This window comes from Jaculus jaculus, chromosome 11 (assembly GCF_020740685.1).
Source record: "Jaculus jaculus isolate mJacJac1 chromosome 11, mJacJac1.mat.Y.cur, whole genome shotgun sequence".
In the NCBI taxonomy this organism is placed as follows: Eukaryota; Metazoa; Chordata; class Mammalia; order Rodentia; family Dipodidae; genus Jaculus; species Jaculus jaculus.
Window position 1 is genome coordinate 14,666,387 of NC_059112.1, and position 14,474 is coordinate 14,680,860.

General features: G+C 45.3%; 1 pseudogene; it reads left to right on the forward strand.

The window, feature by feature from the left end:
• Window positions 1–730: 730 nt before the first annotated feature.
• Window positions 731–14,474, forward strand: part of LOC123453298 — a 44,917-nt pseudogene continuing 31,173 nt past the window's right edge.

Here is a 14,474-nt window from a genome sequence, read left to right on the forward strand (position 1 = left end):
GCACCAGGGCCTCCAGCCACTACAAATCAACTCCAGATGTGTACGCCCCCTTGTGCATCTGGCTAACGTGGGTCCTGGGGAATCAAGTCTCGAACCGGGGTCCTTAGGCTTCACAGGCAAGTGCTTAACCACTAAGCCATCTCTCCAGCCCTTATTATGTTCTTTTAAGATTTATTTTATTTATTTATTAGAGGCAGAAAGAGAGAGAGAGAGAGAGAGAGAGAGAGAGAATGGGCATGCCAGGGCCTCTAGCCACTGCAAAAACTCCAGATGCATGCACCACCATGTGCATCTGGCTTATGTGGGACCTGGAGAATGGAACCTGGGTCCTTAGGCTTCACAGACAAGTGCCTTACTACTAAGCCATCTCTCCAGCCCACTTTTATTGTTTTGGAAAGTCAAGAGGTATAGAAGCAAGCTCTGTGGGGAGGGGGAGGCCACCACCACTGTTTGGCTAAATGGATATAGTATGCCCACCAATCTCCCTTTAAAAAATTGGGTTTGTGTCCATGTGCTTACACTACTTTCACTTTTGGTTAGAGAAGCTTCTCTTTTCGGGTGACTACTGGGAAGCCTCGAAACTCATCAACGTGCTGAGAAGTGACCACGGAGTGTTCAGCGCTCAGTGAGACATCTCTATCACACACCCCACCCCCCAAGGCTCAGGGACCGTTGCGGAAGAGGTGCTGGAGAGAACGCAAGAGTCAAAGTGTGGGGAGCGTGCTTCGGAATGCCGCCGTCCGCATACAAAGCGGCCATTGCCTCCGAGACCTCACAGCAGCGGTCGCTATCTACGCAGAACGGCATAGTAGGAGGGAAAAAAGTGATGGTATCAAAGCAGAAGAGGGGCTAGTTGGGAAGAAGGGGTTCAGTAGAATGGGGTACAGTAGGGGAGATGAATGAGGAGGATGAGGGGAGATTATGATCAGGGTATATTGTGTATATGTATGAAGGTTTCCAAAGAAAAGGTCAATAATAATAATTGTCATAATATAATACTATATAATAACTATTATTATATAATATGATATGATTATATTATATAATAATTATTAGAATATAATATGATATGATTATATTATAATAATAATAGTAAAGAATTGCCAAAGCAGAGGTAGACATACCAAACTTAACTTCTTCTTCTTTTTTTTGTTTTTCGAGGCAGGGTCTCACTCTAGCCCAGGCTGACCTGGAATTCACTATGTTGTCTCGGGGAGGCCTCGAACTCACGGCGATCCTCCTACCTCTGCCTCCCGAGTTCTGGGATTAAATGCGTGCGCTACCATGCTCGGCTTCCAAACTTAACTTCTTTAAAAAAAAAAAAAATCTATTTATTTAAGAAAGAGTGAGAGAGATGGGCGTGCCAGGACCTTCTGCCACTACAAATGAACTCCAGACACATGTGCCACTTTGTGCACCTAGCTTTACATGGATACTGGGGGAATGAACCCAGGCACCAGGCTTTGCAAGCAGGCACTTTTAACTGCTGAGTCATCGCTTCAGCCCCCACACTTAACTTCTAATGTAGTCAGCTAAAAGAAGCCCACCTCTAAACCAGCAGAGTCATCAAACATAAAGATTGTCCTGGAAGACAACCTTTGAAATCTCTGACACTGTCACAAGGGTCTTTCTGACTCTGTATTGCTGCTATAAACCTCTTATGAATAAAGAACCATTGGAGTCTTTTGGTGAAATTAAATTGCTAACAAAATAATATTATTTACATGGATACAATTTAATCAACAAGCACAATTTAATGCAACGTAAGGGATATCATTGCTCACATTTCAAAATTCAATAAAAAGGAGAAAATCTGGCTTAGTGTAAGCAATTTTTTTTGTCATTGTTGTTTTTGTTTGAGACAGGGTTTCATATAACCCTGGCTGACCTCAAACTCACTACATAGTGAGGATGGCCTTGAACTTCTCATTCTTCTGCCTCTACCCCTTCTCCCAGTGCTAGGATTACAGGCATGTACCGCCACCTTGGTGCACAGTCCCAGGACTTTGAACATGCTAGGCAAGCCTCAGACAACTGAGCTATATCCCCAGCCCTCATTTTAAGCAATTTTTCAAGACTTAGGTTTAAGTTACCAGAAGGAAATTAGTGGAACATAAAAAGTCGCCCACTGTTAGAAAGAAAAGTATAGGCATAAGCAGTGGCAAGATAAGGATTTGAGTATAGATGGAAGAATTTTCCAATTAGATTAAAAGATAGAGGCTAATTATAGGGCAGGTTTGAGAGCAGCAGTTTACTTCCCTACCACTAGATGGGGCTCACGAGTTGAGGTTACTTCCCCTCTCAGAGTTGCGTTTTGTCAGACAACATAAAGGATTCAACCCGGGTTTTAGGTTCAGCGGTTGAAAAGATAAGTGATTGGAAGGTATTCAATGGGAAGCCTAACAAGATTGACTTTTTTTTCCTGTTGACCACAAAAGTCTTATTGAGCAAAGCTAGCTTTCTCCCAATTTAACATGAAATAGGTCACTATTAGAAAAGACAGCTTGATTGTGTTTGTATTTGGGATTAACGGATAAAATAAATAGTCCTTTTCTTCCCACTGGGGTGGATGAGCCAGCTTTCTTCTAAATGACTGAACACTTCTGTTCTTTTCCACAAACATAGCCCTCCAATTAGGAGCTGCAAATAAGATTATATGCCCTGTAGAAGTCTGAAAAGGTCCTTTTATAATTAGAAAGTCTGTGTGGGGGAAGTGTGGAGACAGCAGTTTGTGCTCACTGGGGCTTCATTAAGAGGGTGACGTGAAGATGCTCAGGCCCTCATCAGAGTGCTCTGATATGAGAAAATACAAATTATGGAAAACATAAGTGTGTTCCCTTTCTCCTCCTCCTCCTCCTTTCCTGAAGGTCTCTACAGTGAAGGAGTGGATGCAAGTCAGTGCTCTTTCCTTTCCTTTCCTTTCCTTTCCTTTCCTTTCCTTTCCTTTCCTTTCCTTTCCTTTCCTTTCCTTTCCTTTCCTTTCCTTTCCTTTCCCTCTCTTTCTTTCTTTCTTCCTTTTTTTGCCTGCCTCCTCCCTCCCTCCCTCCCTCCCTCCCTCCCTCTCTCTCTCTCTCTCTCTCTTTCTTTCTTTCTTTCTTTCTTTCTTTCTCATTAATTAGGCATATTTTGTAAACAGTGTCTTTGAATAATAGACACATTGTTAGGACACAAGCAAAACATCATGTAGCTGGAAGGATGAAGTGACAACAGCTTTGCTCATAGAAATGCACATTGTCGATTTCCCCACTTTAACGGTCGCTGCTCCACCACTGCGGGACATCTGTGACACCACAATGCGTCAAGCATGGCTGACTGCTGAGCTCTCTGGCCCGTGGACACACTGTGGTGATTGTCCTCGGCTGCTCTTCCAGGTTCCCCTGAGCTCAGCCTGTGAATGGGCTCTTCCTGGATGGGTGAGTCTCCTCTCCACTTGCACAATGCAGCGAGGATTATCCGGCTGCAGCCCCGACAGCCGAGAATAAGCCGAACCGAAGCCCAGCAAAGCTTCTGACCGTCGCTTCCTCCGGGCTGAGCGGGGAGGCTAGGCCCGGAGGAGGGAGAGGTGACCTCAGTGTCTCAGCGCTGGCAGGGAAACAGCTGTTCCAGATGTGGCCGACAGAACTGCATCCAAACTCTGCAAACAAGAAAAAAAAAAAAAAAAAGACATCAAGCCGGGCGTGGTGGCGCACACCTTTAATCCCAGAACTCGGGAGGCAGAGGTAGGAGGATCGCCGTGAGTTCGAGGCCACCCTGAGACTCCGTAGTGAATTCCAGGTCAGCCTGAGCTAGAGTGAGACCCTGCCTCGAAAAACCAAAAATAAATAAATAAATCTAAACTACCAGGGGTCCAGCAATCTCACTTCTAGACATGTAGCCTAAAGAACTCACTCTGGAATCGTGATCTTCATCCTCATGTTCACTGGGAAGTAATCACAAGAGTTAAGAGGTGGGAACTGGAGCTGGAGAGGTGGCTTGGCAGTGAAGGCGTTTGCCTGAGAAGCCTAAGGATCCAGGTTCCATTCCCCAGGACCCATATAAGCCAGATGCACAAGGTGGTGCATGTGTCTGCAGTTTGTTTGCAGTGGCTGGAGGCCCTGGCATGCTCATTTTCTCTCTCTCTTTCTCTCTTTCAAATAACTAACTAAGGCTGGAGAGATGGCTTAGTGGTTAAGCGCTTGCCTGTTAAGACCAAGGACCCCAGTTCAAGGCTCGATTCCCCAGGACCCATGTAAACCAGATGCACAAGGTGGCGCATGCATCTGGAATTTGTTTGCAGTGGCTGGAGGCCCTGGCGCACCCATTGTCTCTCTCTCTTTGCCTCTTCCTCTCTCTGTCTATCTGTCATTCTCAAATAAATAAATAAAAATAAATAACATTAAATAACTGTGGTGGTTTGAATTGATGACCCCCAATATACTCAGTTTTTTGTTTGTAGTTTGCATCTGCAGCCACCTGGCTGGAGGCAATGTCACTGGGTGGATCTTAAGGTGTGGTGGTGGGTTTCAGTTTTCAATCTAAAGATAGGCAAAGTGTGCCTAGCTGGAGTTCCTGAAGTGTGCTGTGGCTTTTGGCTTTTGGCTTGTGCTTCTCTCTCTCTGCTTGGTCCTGTGGAGGCAGGCCAGCTTCTTCTGCCATTTATGGAACTTCCCCTGGATCTGTAAGCTTCAATAAATATCCATTCCTCCATAACTGTGTCTGGTCTGAAAGTTCATCTCAGTGAACCTGAAGCTGTCTGCTATAATAACTAACTAAATAAATAAAGTATTTAAAAATAAAAGAGTTATGAGCTGCCCAACCAGTGAATGAGTGGACAAAGGCATTATGGAACTATATATACTGGAATATTATTTAGCCTTTAAAGAGAAGCCAGTCCTAACACATGCTACAATATCCGTAAGCCTTCAGGACACAGCACTAAGTAAGCTCGTTAGAAGAGGTGAAGACCACCTGCTCCTCCATGAAATGTATATGACACCCCAGAACTCATGGAAGCAGGAAACAGAATGATGGTGCTGTCCAGGGGGGTCTGAAGTTTGAGCCCCACAAGATGAAAAAGGTATAGCAATCTACACAGCAGATACCCATAACAATGTGCAGTTAACTTCATTTGATATACATACACACATACGTACATACACACACATACATACATACATATTGCACACATATATTATACACACACACACACACACACACACATATAAAAGAAAATACAAAATAATGCCTACCCCTATCTCATCCAATTAATTCTGAATTTCTGGTGCTGAGATATGCATCCCTCTGGTCTTATTTTCTCTGTGTGTGTGTGTGCGTGTGTGTGTGGGCGTGCATGTGTGCGTGATGTGCACATTCATGTTCACATTCCTGTGTGGTCACACGCCCATGGACGTCACAGGATAACCTCTGTTGTACTTCTCACCCTCCACCTTGTTTGAGGTAGGGTCTCATTCTCATTGTTCACTGCTGTGTTTGCCGGGGCTAGCTGGCCCATGAGCTTCTAGAAAGTTCTCCTATTTCTGCCTCCCGTCTTATCACCTGCACTTGGATTACAGTTGCCTTCCACAGCATCTGGCTTTCATGCAGCTTCCGAGGATCTGAACTCGTGAGCTCAAGCTTGCACAGCCCAGGGCTCTATTCACAGAGCCACCTCCAAAGTCCAGCTTTGTTTATTTTTTCTCAATTTTTATTAACATTTTCCATGATTATAAAAAATATCCCGGGCTGGAGAGATGGCTTAGCGGTTAAGCGCTTGCCTGTGAAGCCTAAGGACCCCGGTTCGAGGCTCGGTTCCCCAGGACCCACGTTAGCCAGATGCACAAGGGGGCGCACGCGTCTGCAGTTCGTTTGCAGAGGCTGGAAGCCCTGGCGTGCCCATTCTCTCTCTCTCCCTCTACCTGTCTTTCTCTCTGTGTCTGTCACTCTCAAATAAATAAATAAATACATAATTAAAAAAAAAATCCCATGGTAATACCCCCCCACTTCCCCCTTTGAAATTCCACTCTCCATCATATCCCCTCCCCATCTCAATCAGTCTCTTTTATTTTGATGTCATGATCTTTTCCTCCTCTTATGATGGTCTTGTGTAGGTAGTGTCAGGTGCTGTGAGGTCATGGATATCCAGGCCATTTTATGTCTGAAGGGACCATGTTGTAAGGAGTCCTATCCTTCCTTTGGCTCTTACATTCTTTCTACCACCTCTTCCGCATTAGACCTTGAGCCTTGGAAGGTGTGATTGAGATGTTACTCAGTACTCCAGTCACTTCTTTTCAGCACTATGATACCTTCTGAGTCATCCCAAGGTCACTATCATCTGAAAAGAGAAGATTCTCTACCCAAAGTGAGAGTGGCGTTAATATAAGGGTATAAATATTAAGAGAAGTGCTTACTGGGCAGTCTGATAAGCTTTGTTATTTATTGATTTATTTATGAGACAGAAAGACACAGACAGAAGGAGAGAATATATATGGGCACACCAGGACTTCCAGCCACTTCAAACAAACTCCAGACACATGCGCCCCCTTGTACGTCTGGCTTACATGGATCCTGGGGAATTGAACCTGGGTCCTTTCTCTTTGCAGGCAAGCACCTTAACCACTAAGCCATCTCTCCGGCCCAAGATTTATTTTTTATAATGCTGTTGTCCTCACTCAGCTGTGTATATTAGAGTACCATATTACAGTAAAAACTCTATATAGAGCATTATCTTTTTTAAAGCTTAATTAAGGGGCAGGACAGGAGAGATGGCTTAGTGGTTAAGGTGCTTGCCTATGAAGCCTAAGGACCCAGGTTTGATTCCCCAGAACCCACTAAACCAGATGCACAAGGTGACTCATGTATTTGGAGTTCGTTTGCAGTGGCTAGAGGCCCTGGCATGCCCATTCTCTCTCTCTCTCTGTTTCTCTCTCCTTTCTCTTTCTGTATGTGTCTGCCTCTTTCCCTCTCTCGCTCTCTCAAATAGATAAATGAAATTAAAAAAAATTAATTAACATCCCATGTTTGCTCCCTAACCAGAAATACCAATATGTATGGTGATCAGCAACACCATCACCCTTCCAGCTGACCTGGAAACTTGGATGACAGTCATCCTAAACTCAATTCTACCTCTAGGCACAAAACACCATCTTTCCTCCATTTTAATGATCTATCCATAACTCCTTGCCCGCCTTCCAATACCACATCCTTGGGATGACTTTTGGGGTCTTTTCTAAAATTAAGATTTAATTATGTTGCTCTCATCCTGGGAAAAAGCTGGTTTTGCTTGTATTTTCTGAGACAGAATTTCATTAATGTGGTGCAGGCTGGCCTCAAATTCACAATTCTCCTGCCTGGGTCTCATGAGTGTTGGGATTGCGGGTATGCACCACCACACCCAGTTTACCTTTGAATTTTTTTTTTTTAATTTATTTGAGAGCGACAGACACAGAGAGAAACACAGATAGAGGGAGAGAGAGAGAATGGGCGCGCCAGGGCTTCCAGCCTCTGCAAACGAACTCCAAACGCGTGCGCCCCCTTGTGCATCTGGCTAACGTGGGACCTGGGGAACCGAGCCTCGAACCTGGGTCCTTAGGCTTCACAGGCAAGCGCTTAACCGCTAAGCCATCTCTCCAGCCTTTTTTTTTTTTTTTTTTTTTTTTTTTTATGAGAGAGAGAGAGAGGGCGGGAGAGATTGAGAATTGGCACTGGGTCTCTAGCCACTGCAATGACCTCCAGATGCATGCCCATCTTGTGTGCATGGGTCACCTTGAGAATCTGGTTTGTGTGGCTTCTGGGGAGTCGAACCTGGGTCTTAGGCTTTGCAGGCAAGCACCTTAACCACTTAACCATCTCTTCAGCCCGCTTTGAAATGCTTTGATAAATAACCTTCCAGAGTTAAGTTTAAGCCAATGCCAATTTTCACAATTCTAAAGGCTATGTTGATTTGAATGTGTGAGTGTGTCTGTGTGTGTGGGTGTGTGTGTGTGCGTGTGTGTCCCAGCTCTGCTCCAGTCTCTTCCTTTCTTTTAGAAGTTTTTAAAAAATATTTTATTTATTTATTCATTTGAGCAAGCGAGAGAGAAAGAGACAGATAGAGAGAATGAGTGCCCCAGGGCTTCCAGCCACTGCAAACAAACTCCAGACGCGTGCGCTCCTTATGCATATGGCTTACGTAGGTCCTGGGGAATTGAACCAGAGTCGTTAGGCTTCACAGGCAAACGCCTTAACCACTAAGCCATTTTCCCAGCCCCAGTCTCTTCTTTTCTTGCAAGCAGTAGTCCATGATCATTTCCAGCTCACAGTCAGCTCCTCATGATGCCACCTCTCTTTTGGCCACAGGTTGTTCGACCCCTCTAATACACCCTCCCTCTAACCAATTCCTCTTTAGACTCCGAGGCCAGAGAACGTACTACATGAGCTCAGGGGTAGGAAGCCGGAAGGTCACACCAGTAGATGACAAGACAACCATGTCAAGTGGAGCCCAGGGGTGGTTGAGTTTACGTGCCCTGGGTTCCAAAGCTGACTTCATGGACTCACGCTGCCCAGCTGACGGGGTGTGGGAGTACCCACTCCACCCCTCAGAGAATTCTCGGAGCAAATGGCACCAAGCCACAGCACTTTAGTTGTGGTTTGCCATTACAAACGTGGGGAAGCCAGAGTTGGCCAAATCCGCAAGACCAGTAAGTCACTATGAAATTCGCACCGATGTCAAGAATCGCCGTGAATGGGCCCACACAAACATACGGAAGTTCTGTAAATACCGAAAGCCACTTTCTCAGCCATCCCCAAGCTCTAAAACCAAAGCCAGTATGTCCCCCTTCCCAAAGAAAGGAGAAGGGCAAGTCAGGAGGTCAGCGTTGGGTGCTATAGTTTACAGCCCTACAATCAACATTCTCTCGGGCCTCTAATCGAATTGGGGGTGAGTGTGGAGTGCGCCCGACTACTCTAAATGCTGTAGTGGGTTTGGATAGGCTTTTTAACTTGCTTCTGTGACCACTATACATGTGACAAGCCAGGGAAATGATTCTTGGATCTGACTTGCCAAATCTGACTCCCAAGGAGTAGTGAACATCCATTTGAAGGGCCATATATATTAATGAGCAAGAGGGTGTTGAACTGCATTCTCTGTAATTGTAATTGCATCAACATTTATAGCAAATTCTGATATAATGTTCATGTATCATTGAAAACCAGTTATTTGTACATGTTGCAATTTTGACTCATAAAAAATGAACATTTGCTTTATATTTCTCTTTTGAGGAGGGAAAAATGCAATGAATAGAATATAATAAGGTCACTGAAATTATCACTTACCAAAAATATTTCTTTTTAATCCAGGAGGGCCTATTAAATATGAAATGTTTGCTTTACTTAGCTTAGTTTTTTACTGGGTTGGTATTCTTGTTAAAATTCACAAGTCTAGCTATTTGACTATGACATAAGAAGTCTGTCCAAATAATTAGAGACACATTTGCTCATGGGTAATTAAAGTTTCAGAGTGGAAAGAATTAAAAGATTATATAAGAGGCAATAAGTAACATTATCTTCTGGTGGTAACTGTCTCCCCATGTTCTTTGAAAAGAGGTAAATAACATTTCTGTCTGAATTTTAATCCATTTTCTTCAAGCATGACTTGAAAGGGTGGGTCAGTTACAGTTAAGGACCAGACACCATCCTAGGAAGCTATAATAAAAAGGCAAGTTAGGGTTGGACACATTGCTTAGCGGTTAAGGTGCTTGCCTGTGAAGCCTAAGACCTTCAAATCTCCAGGTCCCACATAAACCAGGTGCACAGTGACGCAAGCTGCACAAGGTTGCACATGCTCACAAGGGGGTGCATGTGTATGGGGTTCATTTGCAGAGGCTGAAGGCCCTGGCACGCCCATTCTCTCTCTCTCTCTCTCAAAATTATCTATTTATTTATTTGTTTGTTTTGGTTTTTTGAGGTAGGGTCTCACTCTAGCCCAGGCTGACCTGGAATTCACTATGGAGTCTCAGGGTGGCCTCGAACTCATGGCGATCCTCCTACCTCTGCCTCCCGAGTGCTGGGATTAAAGGCGTGCTCCACCATGCCTGGCATCAAAATAAAATTTTTAAAAAGACAAATTAAAAAAAAAAATACTGGCCTGGAGAGATGGCTTAGCAGTTAAGGCAGATTCCCCAGAATCCATGTAAGCCAGATGCACAAGGTGGCACATGCATCTGGAATTTATTTGCAGTGGCTAGAAGCTCTGGTGTGCCCAGGCCCAATCTCTCTTTCTCTCTCTCTGCTTCTTTCTTTCTCCCAGTCTCTCCCTCTCATAAATAAATGAAATAAATCCTGTCTCAAGGGGTTTGCACTTTAGTATGTCAATATCTGAATAAGTCACCCTAAGCCTTTGTGATAATGTTGGAAGATCATGAATATTTCAGGGGCTACAAAAATGTCTGCAGGCTCATAAAGTCCTGGAACTTATGAGGCAAGGTTAAACTTGCTCACGTGAACACGCAGATGGAGCCAAGCACACACCTTTCTTTAGCAGCCCTTTCCCAGGTGGAGGATGGCAGACACAGGGTTAGAGGAGTTAGAAGCTGGGCTCTGGGGCTGATTGCTCAGTGGTTAAGGCGCTTGTCTGCAAAGCCTGAGGAGCCAGGTTCAATTCCTCAGTACCCACGTAAAGCCAGATGCACACGGTGGTGTATGCGTCAGGAGTTTGTTTTCAGTGGCTAGAGGTCCTAGAGTGCCCATTCTTTCTGTCTCTCTTTTTATCTGTCACTTTCTTTCAAACACATTATAATTTCTTTTTTTAAAGGGGCAGGACTCTGAGGTTAGGCTAGGCGCAAACATTTTAAACTTCCTGATATTGTGACACACTTATGCTATTAAGTAATTGATAGAGTAGCCATATTCCTTTGCTTCTGTTTATATTTTCTGCTGCAAAATGGAAGTCCCAACCCCCCTCATCCCAAAGAACTGTTGCAAAGATGGAGTTGATGTTTAGGGAAGGAGCAAAAGGGCTCAATGAATGCAGATTGCTGTCAGGAGCTCAGTCTTTTCTCCCTTAACCCAAGCCCTTCCATGGCTGCAGAACTCAGCTCTGCCTGGTCTCCAGCAGCAACTTGGTTTGTTTTCTAAATCTTTATTTACCTATTTATTAGAGATTGAGAGAGAGAGAGAGAATGGGCATGCCAGGACTTACCCATTGTAAACAAACTAAACAAACTCCAGACGCATGTGCCACCTTGTGCAGCTGGCTTTTGTGGGTCCTGGGGAATCGAACCTGGTTTCTTAGGCTTTGCAGGCAAGCGCCCTAACCACTAAGCCATCTCTCCAGCCCATCCAGCAGCAGCTTCTAAGGTGGACTCTGGACGTTCCCTGTACCTGACTTCACGAGGAGAAGGAGCGGGGGTAAAAACTCCCGTGCTGGCTGCCAACGGGTTTGAAGTGAGTTCATTAGTGACTCCGGGTTTTACAAGCTGTACATTTGGGAGGTTTTGAAGAAATCCATTAAAAAAAAAAAAACAAAAAACCAATATTCCTATTTCCCTGGGACAGCCTCTTTCTGGTTTGAAGGGGAACAGAGGTGGCAAGCTTGTGACTCCGGGCAGGAGGAAGGAGCGCCTGCCAGATGCCTCTGAGGTACTGTGCTGAACAGGAAAATCCTGGCCCGATGCCTTCTTTTTCCCTGGTGCCCTGTGAACAGTCTCAGGTCCTCTCTCCCAAGCCACACGGGTGGAAGGCAGAGCTGGCAGGGACAACTCCCGGCGCACTGGAGTCTGGCAAGCCAGGATGGTGTAGAGCTCAGGGGAGCCCAGCGAAGACTGCAGACCCTCTGTCAACAAGAGCTTCAAGGCAGCAGCCAACGGAGACCCAAGGTGTGCACAGGCCGCAGAACGCCTGTCCCCTTAGCTTGCCGAGAGATGAGGAGGAGGAGGCTTCCTGCTCAAACTCCAGATGAGTGGATCCTCTCTCCCTCTCCTGACACTGTGACTCACATTGCTGTGGTGGGGCCTTGCGCGCCGCAGGAGATGAGATGACACAGGGAAGGTGACATTTGTCTGACTCTGACTACACCTGCAGTGCCTCGTGGAGAGATGTTGGGCGGCACAAATGGGAAGATGTCATTTTCAGCTTTCTAGTCATCATTTCAAAGAAAATAAAGAGGAATTAATTTTCATACTGTATCTTATTCTATACCCTACATAGCCAGGATAATGTCATTTTACCAGTAGTTAGTTTTTTTTGTTTGTTTTTTGGTTTTCTGAGATAGGGTCTCACTCTAGCCCAGGCGGACCTGTAATTCACTATGTCATCTCAGGGTGGCCTCGAACTCACAGTGGTCCACCTACTTCTGCCTCCCAAATGCTGGGATTAAAGGGTGCGCCACCACGCCCAGCTAGTAGCTAGTTTTTTATACTGAGATATTTACTCTTTTGTTTTTTTTAACAGTGTCTTCAAAATGTCATGTAGCTATTTCCCCCAAATTGAAATATTCCCTCTCTTGGAAGAAGAAGTGATGGTATGACTCAGGAAGCTTACAAAAATTTTAAGAATTCCTCCCCCAAGCTTAAAGGAGCAAGTAATAAACAATTAGTGGGAGAGAGGAGACTTTTTCACTGGGGCTGTCTGCAAGTTGAGCAGGGAACTTAAGAGATGCAGCTTTGGTGAGCCCTCATCCCTAAAAGGGGTCCATACCCCTTGAAGTACCTCCAATATACTAACTGGTTCACCAAGCTGGACTTGGGTGGGATCATTTCTTAGGTCTCTTATCAGTGCCCTATGGCAGGGTCGGTGGGGGATAAGGTGTTTGTTCCTGTCTGAAGAAAAACTAACATGACATTCAGCTTGTATTGTGCGTCTAGATCACATCACAGTCTAGGCAACACATGTTTCAAGGGCATAGTGGTCACTTGTGGACAGAGCAAAACTGGAGCCTTCTTTGAGAACTAATACACAGCAGAAACTTCCAGATTGCCAGACTAATGAGATAGACGCCTTGCAGTTGAATCTACTGAGTAGCCTTCTAGCCTAAGGTTCAGGCTTTCCAAATCTAAGCTGATAAGCTGTTACTCCCTCCGTCTTCTGGTAGATGGAGGTGGCAACTTGCGTCCTAAACCCCTGCTTCTGAGTCTCACCCACGTGTACTTTGTGTTGTGTTGTGTTGTATTTTATTTTATTTTTTAATTTTTTTAAAAATTTATTTATTTATTTATTTATTTGAGAGCAATAGACACAGAGAGAAAGACAGGTAGAGGGAGAGAGAGAGAATGGGCGCGCCAGGGCTTCCAGCCACTGCAAACGAACTCCAGACGCGTGCGCCCCCTTGTGCATCTGGCTAACGTGGGACCTGGGGAACCGAGCCTCGAACCGGGGTCCTTAGGCTTCACAGGCAAGTGCTTAACCGCTAAGCCATCTCTCCAGCCCTTGTATTTTATTTTATTTTATTTTATTTTATTTTATTTTATTTTATTTTATTTTATCTTTCGTCTCTAACACTCCCAAGGTGCTCAGTGTTGAGGCTTCTCTAGGCATAAATAGCTGCTGTTAAGTTTCCAGCTCATCCTGACAAACGCAAGGGCAGATGATGGCTTCACAAGTGCTTGCTGAGGGGTGACGTCAGATGTGGAGGGGAACCCCATGGCTTCCTGTGCTGCCACCCCATCCTGCCCTCACTGTTGCAGGCAGGTTCCCATTGCTGGCAGGAAACACCCGACCAAGTGCAGCTTGTGGGAAAGAAAGGGGTTTGTTTTGGCTTACAGACTCGAAAGCTCCATGATGGCAGGGGCAAACGATGGCATGAGCAGAGGGTGACATCACCCCCTGACCGACATCAGGTGGACAACATCAACAGGAGAGTGTGCCAAAGGAAGCTGGCTATAACACCCTTGAGCCTGCCCCCAACAATACACCACCTCCATCAGGCGTTAATTCCCAAATCTCTATCAGCTGGAGACCTAGCATTCAGAACTCCTAAGTTGATGGGGGACACCTGAATCAAACCACCACACTCAGGAATCCTCCATCCTTGACAAAAATACCTCTCCTCATCACTCTCCTGCTCATAGGATGGTCTCTTGGGGGCCTGGTTTCTTCTACCACATGCAGAGAGGTTTATAGGTCTCCTGAGCCTCAGGTGGCTGCAAAGGGAAATCTTTTCCTTCGCCACAGTTGGAAGAGTGGGGAGGAAAGTAGGCATCCTCTTAGCTCCCAGCAGTTTTTTTCCTCATTGTAACCAACCTGGCTGACTCAATAACTAATGTCCTATGCGTACGTAGCCAAACACGCATGTTTTCCCCACGCTTTGCGAGGGTAATATGGAATATTAATTCACACCCAATAGTGTGTGTTGCAGTCGGGTTCTCATTGCTGGTAGAAATCACCCAACCAAGAGCAGCTTCTGGGAAAAAGAGGTTTATTTTGGCTTACAGGCTCGAGGGGAAGCTTCACGATGGCAGGGGAAAACGATGACATGAGCAGAGGGTGGACATCACGCCCTGGCCAACATAAGATGGACCACAGCA